Here is a 13,040-nt window from a genome sequence, read left to right as displayed (position 1 = left end):
AAGAAGCACATTAGATGCTTCACTTGTGGTGAAATAGGGCACTACCACACCAAATGCCCAAAGAAGAAAGAGCTCAAGAAGTTGGCGCATTTGAAGATGTGGGACAAGAAGTGGAGGAAGAATGGAGGCTCATGTCAAGGGGGAGCTCCAAAGGTAAAGGGTAAGGTAAACCCTAATTTAAATTTAAAGTCAAATTTAAACTCCTCCATGCATGCTAGGAAAAATAATGTTAATCATTATATGCCCATGCAAAATTTTGGTTTTAAATATCATGATAGAAATAGGGTAAATGTAGATCATAACCCTAGGAGACCTATACATGATAGACCTAGACACGTTAAATTCTCATTACCTAAGGAGAAGAAGATAATGGAGAACCAAGGCATTAATCCCAAGAAGGGGAGACACATGCCTAGGAAGGGTAGGTCTAGGAATGTCCAATTTGGACAAATTAACTCTAGGGTTAGAAACCTAGAGAAGGAGAATCAAGCTTTAAGGGGAAAGCTTGATAAGTTGGAACAATTCCTTAAGAGATTCAATGTTGGATCTAAGGAATTAAGGATGATGTTGGGTAGCCAAAGACCCAACAATGATAGATCGGGCTTGGGATACCGATCTAGTTCCTCTAAGGCTAATGAGAGACCATGTGCTAGGGTGGCACATGATAAGTGCAAGGGAGAGTCATCCAAGGCCAATAAAAAGAAATATGCTAGGGTTGCATATGATTATGGCAAGGATGATATGTCCAAGGTCAAGAAGATAAGGAGATCTTCTAAGGGACATCATTGTGGTTTGGTCACAATAGATGAGTCATCTAGGGAGGTGACTAAGGTAAAGAGCTCTAGGGGGAGCTCCAAGAGTCAATTTGGGACCCATGGCCAATGGATCTCAAGTGGGTTCTACTTGGGAGTCTAGACAAGCTATGGAATGTGCCAAGTAGTTTGGAGACGAACTTGAGTCTCAAACTTAGGGTTTTGGCACAATTAGTTTGTGTTTCATGCGTGAAAATATGACATTGGGGTCATATAGCATTATAATTGGTTTTGGATGTATAGATGACATATAAACCAATGCTAGGGATGCATTGTGGGTTAGTATGGGCAAATACATCAAGAGGAAGCCAAAACTAGGGCTTTAGGTCAAGGTTAAATTGAACCATTTAGCTAGTTTTGAGTTTTGTGTCAATCTTGGGATTGGTGATAGATACATTTTGAATGTATTTTCCCAAGTAGACATGGGTAAAACAGACCTCTCCACAAAATTTGGGGATTTTTGGAGGTCTGTGGAAGTTTTTATGCATTTTTGAAATTGGATTCAGAATGTTGTTTGGGCTGAAATTAGGGTGTCAGTCGACTGGTACAGTTACCAATCGACTAGTAACAGTGTTCATCGAACACAGATGGTTCTGTGAGTTTGTTTCGATAAGGGCAGTCGACTAGTAATTTTGGCAATCGACTGATACCAGTCTGAAATTGTTTTCAGCATTGAATTTTGACCAAGTCAACTCACTTAGGTGTATGAAATCCATGGGGGATTAATACATGAGTTTAGGGTCAATTGAATGATCAAGTTTTCAACAATTGGGATATTGTTGGAGGACTTTTTGATGTTAGGCAAGGGGAGAAGTAAGGTTTAGTTGGGAAAACCGAAAGTGCCTTTGTGTAGGGGAGCCTTGGGATAGGTTCTTAAAAAGCCTTGTTAAAAATCCTAGCTCAATGGAGAGCTTAGGTAAAGGGGAGCCTTGGGATAGGTCCTTAAAAGCCCTATGTGGAAAACATATCCTATCGGTAGGTGTAGGGGAGCCTTGGGATAGGTTCTTAAAAAGCCCTGTGCATTGTTTCCGGTTGCCAAGTGTGTAGCCTTGGCAACGTAAGTCCATTCGGCGGTGTAAGTCCAAGTGTGTAGCCTTGCCATTGTAAGTCCATTCGGCGGTGTAAGTCCAAGTGTGTAGCCTTGCCATTGTAAGTCCATTCGGCGGTGTAAGTCCAAGTGTGTAGCCTTGGCATAGTAAGTTCATTATTTTTAGCATGTTTATTTGCTATTTGTTTTCCCTAACTTAAACGTATTGCCAAACACCAAAAAGGGGGAGATTGTTGGAGCAATTCCAATGGTCTGCGGGACCATGTGTTTTGGTGTTTGGGCAAAGGGTTTAAGTTACGTTTACCCTTATATTTGATATGTGTATTTGAGTTGTGCAGGTTTGCAAGATACACATGTGACTCAGGTTGATGGCTTCGGGTCCGGTGAAGGATGGAGCATCCGAGGGATCGTGGACGAGGTAGCGAGGACAAGGGCCGAGGGAAGCGACTTCAAGGCATACGCGAAGGATGACATTGGGGACGAGCCGCGGGCTTGAATGCATCTGAGAGACGAGAGCCAAAGGAAGTAGGCTTGAAGGCAAAAGGTCAAAGCTGCAAAGGAAGAATCAAGTGAGTCATAAGGGTGAGGGTACGAGTGCACGAGAGATTGTACTCGGAGTAAAATCCTAGTTTTTAGGGTTTTACTGTAGCAGTACTGTAGCGCTACTGTAGTAGTACTGTAGCACTACTGTAGCAGTACTGTAGCAGTCGACTGCATGTTTTAGCAGTCGACTGGGGCAGTCGACTGGCAGCGAACAGAATGTGTGGAATCGAGCCGTTGGGATGTAACGGTCGAATTTCCACAGAGGGCAGTCGACTGCATGTTTTAGCAGTCGACTGGTAGGCGGGGTTTTCCAACCCGTGGCCTATAAAACCAAAGCTTGGGAGCTTGGTTTGAGTTGACGAAATAGAGGTGGTTAATCTCTATTAGTAGTCTACTTGTGCCCTAGCGTCAAAAGAGTTCTTGTGAGGGTTGTGGTGAGGTTTCTCCACCCACAAGGAGCTACGTGAGCTAGCCGGAGTTTGCCGGGGAGTAATCCACCGAAGGATCGGGATCGTCCACCTTACGGACAGCCGTGGAGTAGGAGCCCTAATCTCCGAACCACGTTAAACGATCGTGTCAATTGGTTTGCTTGTCTTTCTCATTCTTAGTCTTTAGCTTTCGTATTTGTATTTGTATTGTTTGTATTCCGCTGTGCTAACAAATACGTAGGAAGCGAGTATTTGGGGGTGCCGTCTATCCAACCCCCCTTCAAGCCGGCCGTCCGATCCCCAACAAGTGGTATCAGAGCGAGGACGCTCTCCGTTGGACTAACCGCCAAGGAAGCACAAGATGACCGGCTTGATAGAACCGCCAAAGCTTGAAGGTAGAGGCTTATGGGACATCACGTATTGGATGATGAAGATGGAGGTCTTCTTCAACACGGATTGGGACACCATGTTGGTGGTCAAAGAGCCGTTTGAAGTCCCTAAAGACAAGAAAGGGAAGAAGCTCCGAACACGACATTGGACGGAGGAGCAAACCTCACGATCGGAGGCAAACTCAAAGGTAATAGCAATTTTAATTGGTTTATTGCCTCCTAATGTGATAAGTGGTGTAGGTAAATATGAGAACGCCCATGAATTGTGGAGTAAAGTGAAGAAATTTCCATGGGAGGAATTTTTGTCTACACAAGAAGAAGAAGAAAAATCCGAAGAAAGTGATGAAGTGGTCCAAGAGGAGAAGAAGGACCAATCGGATGTGGAGCCCAAGGAGTTGGGTTTAGTAGCTCAAGAAGAGGAGGTGGAGAAAACGGAAGTTGAGTCACGCTCAATATCCGAGGAGGAGAAGGAAGATGAGTCATCATCTACATCCTCAAAGGTTGACGAAGAATCCAAGACAAGTGAAGAGGATGAAGAAGAGGTCTTGGAAGTGGTCAACCTAGCAAGCACCTCCACCGAAGTGAAGTCAAAGGACCATATCACTTGCTTCGGGTGCAATGAGAAGGGACACTACAAGAGTAGATGTCCTATGGGTAAGAAAGAGGTAAATTCTAAACCCATTCAAGTTGATTTGAATACTAATGTGGGTTGTAGAAATGATGGTGCCAAGAAGAAGAAGGAGAAGAAGCACATTAGATGCTTCACTTGTGGTGAAATAGGGCACTACCACACCAAATGCCCAAAGAAGAAAGAGCTCAAGAAGTTGGCGCATTTGAAGATGTGGGACAAGAAGTGGAGGAAGAATGGAGGCTCATGTCAAGGGGGAGCTCCAAAGGTAAAGGGTAAGGTAAACCCTAATTTAAATTTAAAGTCAAATTTAAACTCCTCCATGCATGCTAGGAAAAATAATGTTAATCATTATATGCCCATGCAAAATTTTGGTTTTAAATATCATGATAGAAATAGGGTAAATGTAGATCATAACCCTAGGAGACCTATACATGATAGACCTAGACACGTTAAATTCTCATTACCTAAGGAGAAGAAGATAATGGAGAACCAAGGCATTAATCCCAAGAAGGGGAGACACATGCCTAGGAAGGGTAGGTCTAGGAATGTCCAATTTGGACAAATTAACTCTAGGGTTAGAAACCTAGAGAAGGAGAATCAAGCTTTAAGGGGAAAGCTTGATAAGTTGGAACAATTCCTTAAGAGATTCAATGTTGGATCTAAGGAATTAAGGATGATGTTGGGTAGCCAAAGACCCAATAATGATAGATCGGGCTTGGGATACCGATCTAGTTCCTCTAAGGCTAATGAGAGACCATGTGCTAGGGTGGCACATGATAAGTGCAAGGGAGAGTCATCCAAGGCCAATAAAAAGAAATATGCTAGGGTTGCATATGATTATGGCAAGGATGATATGTCCAAGGTCAAGAAGATAAGGAGATCTTCTAAGGGACATCATTGTGGTTTGGTCACAATAGATGAGTCATCTAGGGAGGTGACTAAGGTAAAGAGCTCTAGGGGGAGCTCCAAGAGTCAATTTGGGACCCATGGCCAATGGATCTCAAGTGGGTTCTACTTGGGAGTCTAGACAAGCTATGGAATGTGCCAAGTAGTTTGGAGACGAACTTGAGTCTCAAACTTAGGGTTTTGGCACAATTAGTTTGTGTTTCATGCGTGAAAATATGACATTGGGGTCATATAGCATTATAATTGGTTTTGGATGTATAGATGACATATAAACCAATGCTAGGGATGCATTGTGGGTTAGTATGGGCAAATACATCAAGAGGAAGCCAAAACTAGGGCTTTAGGTCAAGGTTAAATTGAACCATTTAGCTAGTTTTGAGTTTTGTGTCAATCTTGGGATTGGTGATAGATACATTTTTGAATGTATTTTTCCCAAGTAGACATGGGTAAAACAGACCTCTCCACAAAATTTGGGGATTTTTGGAGGTCTGTGGAATTTCTGGTGCATTTCTGAAATTGGGTCAGAAATGTTGAAAAAGGCTGAAAAACTGTGCCAGTCGACTGCAACTTTTAGCAGTCGACTGCACCAGTCGACTGCTAAAAGTTGCAGTCGACTGGCTGGAAACAGAAGCATTCTGTTCGCTCGACCAGTAGCGACCAGTCGACTGGTAGTTCTTGCAGTCGACTGATACCAGTCTGAAATTGTTTTCAGCATTGAATTTTGACCAAGTCAACTCATACAGGTGTATGAAATCCATGGGGGATTAATACATGAGTTTAGGGTCAATTGGAATGACAAGTTTTCAACAATTGGGATATTGTTGGAGGACTTTTTGGATGTTAGGCAAAGGGGGAGAAGTAAGGTTTAGTTGGGAAAACCTGAAAGTGCCTTTGTGTAGGGGGAGCCTTGGGATAGGTTCTTAAAAAGCCCGTTGTAAAAATCCTAGCTCAATGGAGAGCTTAGGTAAAGGGGGAGCCTTGGGATAGGTCCTTAAAAAGCCCTATGTGGAAAATCCTATCTCAATGGGAGCTTAGGTGTAGGGGGAGCCTTGGGATAGGTTCTTAAAAAGCCCTGTGCATTGTTTCAGCGGTTGCCAAGTGTGTAGCTTTGGCAACGTAAGTCCATTCGGCGTTGTAAGTCCAAGTGTGTAGCCTTGGCATCGTAAGTCCATTCGGCAGTGTAAGTCCAAGTGTGTAGCCTTGGCAACGTAAGTCCATTCGGCGGTGTAAGTCCAAGTGTGTAGCCTTGGCAACGTAAGTCCATTTGTTTTAGCATGTTTATTTGCTATATGTTTTCCCTAACTTAAACGTATTGCCAAACACCAAAAAGGGGAGATTGTTGAGCAATCCCAATGGTCCGCGGACCATGTGTTTTGGTGTTTGGGCAAAGGGTTTAAGTTAGGTTCACCCTTGTATTTGATATGTGTATTTGAGTTGTGCAGGTTTGCAGGATACACATATGACTCAGGTTGATGGCTTCGGGTCCGGTGAAGGATGGAGCATCCGAGGGACCGTGGACAAGGCAGCGAGGACAAGGGCCGAGGGAAGCGACTTCGAGGCATACGCGAAGGATGACATTGGGTACGAGCCGCAGGCTTGAATGCATCCGAGGGACGAGAGCCAAAGGAAGTAGGCTTGAAGGCAAAAGGTCAAAGCTGCAAAGGAAGAGTCAAATGAGTCATAAGGGTGAGGGTACGAGTGCATGAGAGATTGTACTCGGAGTAAAATCCTAGTTTTAGGGTTTTACTGTAGCAGTACTGTAGCAGTCGACTGCATGTTTTAGCAGTCGACTGGTGCAGTCGACTGCACAGTCGACTGGGCGTGAACGAATGGATCTGTTCGTTCGATAATGTGGATCAGGCGACTGCATGCATGTTTTAGCAGTCGACTGGTAGGCGGGGTTTTCCAACCCGTGGCCTATAAAACCAAAGCTTGGGAGCTTGGTTTGAGTTGACGAAATAGAGGTGGTTAATCTCTATTAGTAGTCTACTTGTGCCCTAGCGTCAAAAGAGTTCTTGTGAGGGTTGTGGTGAGGTTTCTCCACCCACAAGGAGCTACGTGAGCTAGCCGGAGTTTGCCGGGGAGTAATCCACCGAAGGATCGGGATCGTCCACCTTACGGACAGCCGTGGAGTAGGAGCCCTAATCTCCGAACCACGTTAAACGATCGTGTCAATTGGTTTGCTTGTCTTTCTCATTCTTAGTCTTTAGCTTTCGTATTTGTATTTGTATTGTTTGTATTCCGCTGTGCTAACAAATACGTAGGAAGCGCTTATTTGGGGGTGCCGTCTATCCAACCCCCCTTCAAGCCGGCCGTCCGATCCCCAACACTTATATTATCAATAAAAGTTTTTATATTTTTGTATTCTAGATTAAATTATTTTAAGGTATGAGATATCCATAACAATTGAGCTACGCATTCGCTCATTACTATGTATTCTGCTTTAGTATTAGATAAGACAACATATATAATGTTGGTTTCTACTAAACCAACTAACCAAGGATGATCCTAGCAGTTGGCATCCTCCACTCATACTCTTTTTATCTAACTTACAGTTAACATAATCTGAATCGGAATAGTCAACTAACCTACCTGAAGTGTGAAGTTCTCGGATACTACATTTCTACATTTATGGTTCCTTTTAGATATCTAATTATTCTTTTAACATTGATAAGTGGGATTTTTTAATGCAGGTTTGATATCTAGTGAACATACTTACTGTAAATAATATGTCGAGTCTGTTTGCAGTTAAGTATAGTAAGCTTCTTATCATACTTTCATAGTATTTTAAGTCAACTGAATTACCATTTGGGTCACTATCTAGATTTAAGTTATGTGCCATAGGTGTTTTTAGTTCTTTAGATCTTTTTATACCAAATTTCATAATTAGTTTTTATGTGTATTTTCTTTAGAGTACATAGTTTCCGTCTTTAGTTTGATTAATTTGTAGTCCTAAAAATTAGTTTAACTATCTAACTAAGCTTATTTCAAATTTGTTTTTCATTAAAATTATAAATTCTTTTAAAAATTTTGAATTGGTTGATCCAAATACTATGTCGTCTATATACACCTGAGCAATAAATATGTCTGAGTCAAAGGGTTTTTATAAAAAGTGTAAGGTCATTTTGTCCTTCTTTAAACCCTTTTGAATTTAGGAAGCTAGACAATCTTTCATATCAAGCCCTAGATATTTGTTTTAATCCGTATAGTGTCTTTTTTAGTTTAAAAACATGGTTTGGATGTTTTAAGTCTTTAAATCCTGGAGTTTACATAGACCTCCTCTTTAATTTGCCCATTTAAGAATACGAATTTAACATCCATTTGGTATAACTTGAATCCTTTGTGTGTTGCATAAGCTAGCAGCATCCTTATGGAGTCAAGCCTACCGACCGGGGCATAAGTCTCATCATAATCGAGTCTTTCGACTCGACTTGACTAAACCCTTTAGCAACTAGTCAGACTTTGTTTCTAATTATTCTCCTTTATCATCTAATTTATTTCTAAAGACCCACTTAGCATCAATAATCGACTTATGTTTAGGTGGATGTACTAAGTCCCAAACCTTATTTCTTTTGAATTGACTTAACTTTTCTTGTATTGCAATTACCGAGTCAGGCTCAAACGATGCATCATCTATGGTTTTGGGTTCGATTTAGATATTAAGGCTATTGAACTTAAGTTCCTAAATGTTGATCGAGTTTGAACTCTTAACTCAGGATTTCCTATTATTTGATCAATTGGCTGATCTGGGTTTACATGTATTGTTCTTGGGTTGGTTTTTACTATTTGTTCATTTTGTTTTAGTTTTTCTTCTTTTCTTGATGAGTTGAATTAGATTGATTATCAGTTATCTTGTTATTTAAGTTAGGATTAATTTTTTTAATCAAAAATAACATTAGTTGTTTCTTTAATTTTTAGAGTAGATTTGTTATAGATCCTATAGGCTCTACTGGTAGATGAGTATTCACGGAAAATTCCTTATTGAGTTTTCGAGGTACACTTGCCTAAGTAATCCTTAAGGTTTAAAATATGTACATTGCATCCAAATACTTTTAAGTATTTTATGTCTGAGATTTTATCGAAGTATATTTCATATGATGTTTTTTTTAGTAACTTGTTTATTATAATTCTATTTTGAACATAACAAGTCGTATTAACAACTTCAGTCCTAAAATATTTAGGTAGATTATATTCATTTAATATTGTTCTTGCAGCTTCTTGTAGGGTTTTATTTTTATGTTCTACTAATCTATTTTTTTGTGGAGTTTTAGGGCATGAATATTCATGATGGTAGCCATTTTCTAGGCAAAATTTTATAAAAATTTGATTTTTAAAGTCGTCTCCATTATCACTTCTAATTTTTATATCTTTTTCATTTTCTATATATTTGTAGAAATTACTAAATATTTCAAAAGTGTCATTTTTATGAGTTAGAAATTTTATCCAAGTATACTTAGAGTAATCATCTATTATAACTAAATAGTATAGGTTTCCATTTAATGATTTAACTTCATGGGAGTCGAATAAATCCAAATGTAACAATTGAAACAATTGAAGTATATTATTTATTCTCTTTTGGTTAGTTAGTTTATGTATTCATTTAATTTATTTTCCTTGTTGACAAGGGTTATAGATTCTATTTTCAGATATTCACAATTTAGGTATACCTCTAACTAATCCATTTTTGTTTAGTTTTAATATATTTCTAATATGGGTGTGAGCTAGTCTCCTATGTCACAACCATGCTTCTTCTTGTTGTGTCAACAACCGCTTGATTACGGGTTTTGGTAGATTTATTGAGTAAATATTGTTATCTCTAAATCCTTTCAATAATATGCTGGTTATTCAGTGTAGCTTATTAAGCATTCAGAAGATAAAAATTTAACTTTAAATCCAGCATCGCATAATTGACTTATACTAAACAAGTTATAATGAAAGTGTTCAACAAATAATACTTTTCTAATTGATATATTTATCTTTAATTGAATTTCACTTATACATATTACCTTTAGTTTGTCATTATTTTTAAAGGTAAATGATCCTAGGTTTTTGAACTTGATACTTGTGAATTTGTATTGATCTCCAGTTGTCTGGAGCATCCGTTGTCTAAAATCCATTTTTCTAAAGCATTGGGTTCCTAAGCTTAATGTAGGAGTTAGACCAAAATTTGGTTAATAGAGTTATCCTAGATCATCTCCCCATTTTTAGATTATCAACTAAGATTAGCCTATGATTTGTGTGAGATGATTTTGAATAAGGTTAAATTTAATTTTTTTTTTAAAATGATTAATTTAGATTTAAGTTAAATTTATTTTAATTTAATTTCATATTTATTCTTTTTGATTGATTAAGTTATTATTTTGATTTAACTTCAAGACATTCTTAGTTTAATTTATTCAAATTATAAAGTTAACTAAAGATTTATTAAGCACTTGAATTAGGATTTAATAGATTTTAATTTATTGTTTAGATTAATTAATTAGTTAGGATTATTTTTGAAATAAATTAAGTTTTAATTAACTTTTGATTTAATTAATTTTGAAATAACCTTTAATTAATTTTGATTTAATTTTTAATTAAGTTTGAATTATTAAGAATTTTTGACAAGGCTGTTTAACCTTTGTTAGATTTAAACTTAGCTTTAGGTTCATCAAGAAGGAGTTTATAAGGTAAGTTTCTATACTGTGGTGAGTCACAATGGACATCATTAGATTAACCATATCTGAGATAACTTCCCAAAAATGACCCTCCTAAAGAACTTAATACTATGTTTTTGCTTAACTAGCTCATGTTTGATTGGGGAGGCTTCGACCAGATCTACTAGGTCTAGTGCACCAGGTAGAACACATATGATTTAGCCTAGACATACATTAGACAAAGTTTCCTTGGCATACTATCATCTCAATCTATTCCAATGCTATATTATTAGGGTTTGGTAAACCTTTATATTTCTAGCCATCCAAATCTAAGCAGAAAAGTAAATCTAAGCCTAAACATGCATATTCAATCAATCAAGTAGGGTGAACAATTTTTCTAGTTGCTCTCCCTGAGTCATAGATTAGACATGATTTATCTAAGAAATGGATCTGACTCTTGGAAATCAAATATTGATCTGGTTTAATTGATTTAGTTAAACATGATTCAGGTATCCATGCTTCGACTTGTTTTTTTTTAATGTTTTGACTAAGTAAAGACAAATATAATTTGTTTGTTTTGTTTAGTTCGTAACCGAGTCCGGATCTGTTATACACGAGTCGTTATGATCCAAGTACCATATTTAAATACTTGGATACTAATTCAAACTTTTCCAACTTTTTTTTAGTTGCTCCACTTGACCTTTCAAGTTAGAATTTTCTTCCTCAAGTTTTGCAACTTTAGTTAAAGTTCCAACTTGAACTTGATCAGTCGAGTGACTCAAGCTAACTTACTTTTTAAGGTGATCTATTTCCATAAGTAGTAAGTTATTTTGTTCCTTGGACTTGGTTAATTTTTTTAAACAAACATTTTATAACTTTAAGTAAATTTGACTTGGAAGAAAATGCTACCATATCAGGGTCTTCAGAACGGATACAGATCCGTGGCTTCTCTTGGACTCGGTGTCAGACTCAGATGATACTCTTCCTCAGTCTCGGATTCTTCATTTCTTGCCATAAAAGCAAGATGATTCGAGTTCTTTGGTTCTTCCGTGTCGGATCCTCGAAAGACGATTTGTCCCAAGTTGTTTGGAGAGCTTTCTTTTTTCTTGTGGATTTTGGCTTCTACTCCTTCCGATTTGTACACTCGTGTTTGTAGTGACGCTTTTTGTTACATCCATAGCACATCATTTCTGATTTGGTTTGGTTCTGGTTGATTAGTACTTTCGTCGTGCTTCTCTTGAACTTCCTCTTGGTGAACATTCTTCGGATCATGGTCATCAATTTTTCTTCATTTGTTGAGTCTGAGTTTGACTCATTTTTGGGTTCATTTTTCAATATGGATTTTGTCTCCTTATTTGGTCCGGCATACAAGGTAATTCCTTTCTCGACTTGACTCAAGTTAGATTGCTCGTGTAATTCTAATTCACAAAAAACTTCGTCTAACTTAATAATCGAAAAGTCCCTAGAAACTTTATAAGCATCTACTACCGATGCCCATAATACATTTCAAGAGAAAACGTTCAAGGCATACCTTTTTATGTTGCGATTTTTCCGGTGATGCCCGATTAGATGGAGGCAATTAAGAATGTCTTTGAGTTGTCCGTACAGTTGGGTGGTAGTTTCTCCGAGAATCATTTTAATATTGAAAAGATTGTTCAGCAAAAGATCTATTTTCATTACATTGGAGTCATTGGTTCCCTCGTATAATTTTACCAGAAGATCGCAAAACTCTTCCGCATTCTCGTAGGATCTAACTCGATTTAGTTCCTCCATAGTTAGGTCGCGTTGAATGATATTTATATTTTTGTAATTCATTTGAGCCTTCTTAATTATTAGGGAAATCCAATCTTGTGACTCTATTGACTTTCCATGGTGGTGTGTATCCCTTCTTTTCCTTTTTTTTCTTACCTTGTTTTCCTTTTTCCTAGATTTTTTTAATGAATTCTTTTTTTATCTTCTTTCTATCATTCAAAGATTTGAATTTCAACTCCAGTATACTATATAGATTTTCTTAGTGGGATGATAAATTTAAAAATATTAACAATTTAGATGAGTATTCATGAATATTTTTTAATTTATTCAATGTCTAATGAGAGATTTCCGTGGAATATGATCGATCCATATATAAGAAGATTGATCATTTGAATAGGTCTTCGTGAACACTGTTTTAATTTTTTAAAAAAAACTTTTTTTGATAATTATAATAATTAATATTGTCTTTTTAATTTTTACGTAAAAAGTTACTCGAGTATTTACTGCCCAAGTTATCTACCAAGTTCACACGGGGACCATTAAATCATGTTATCCAGACACTAATGGCACAGTGGGTAAATCATGTTATCCAGACACTAATGGCACAGTGGGTAAATCATGTTATCCAGACACTAATGGTACAGTGGGTCCATCTGCTCATCGTTCCCACCCACCACCACGCCTATCAAAAACAGTAGGCCATCAGAGCAGTCGCAGATTATCCTCCATTAAAGCAACGAGATCACTCATCACTACTTCCCCACTGCCGCCCCACGGGGTTATCTCGGCTGGTAAAGGCGTGGAAGTTTGCCACTGAGAACATGGGTTCGAGTCCGCAGGGCAACGGGGATTTATTCCCTATCCCTGTGCAAAAAAGTCTCGGCCCACTACGTAC

The sequence above is a fragment of the Zingiber officinale genome, chromosome 9B, assembly GCF_018446385.1.
Source record: "Zingiber officinale cultivar Zhangliang chromosome 9B, Zo_v1.1, whole genome shotgun sequence".
Taxonomy (NCBI): domain Eukaryota; kingdom Viridiplantae; phylum Streptophyta; class Magnoliopsida; order Zingiberales; family Zingiberaceae; genus Zingiber; species Zingiber officinale.
This window is presented reverse-complemented; position numbering follows the sequence as displayed.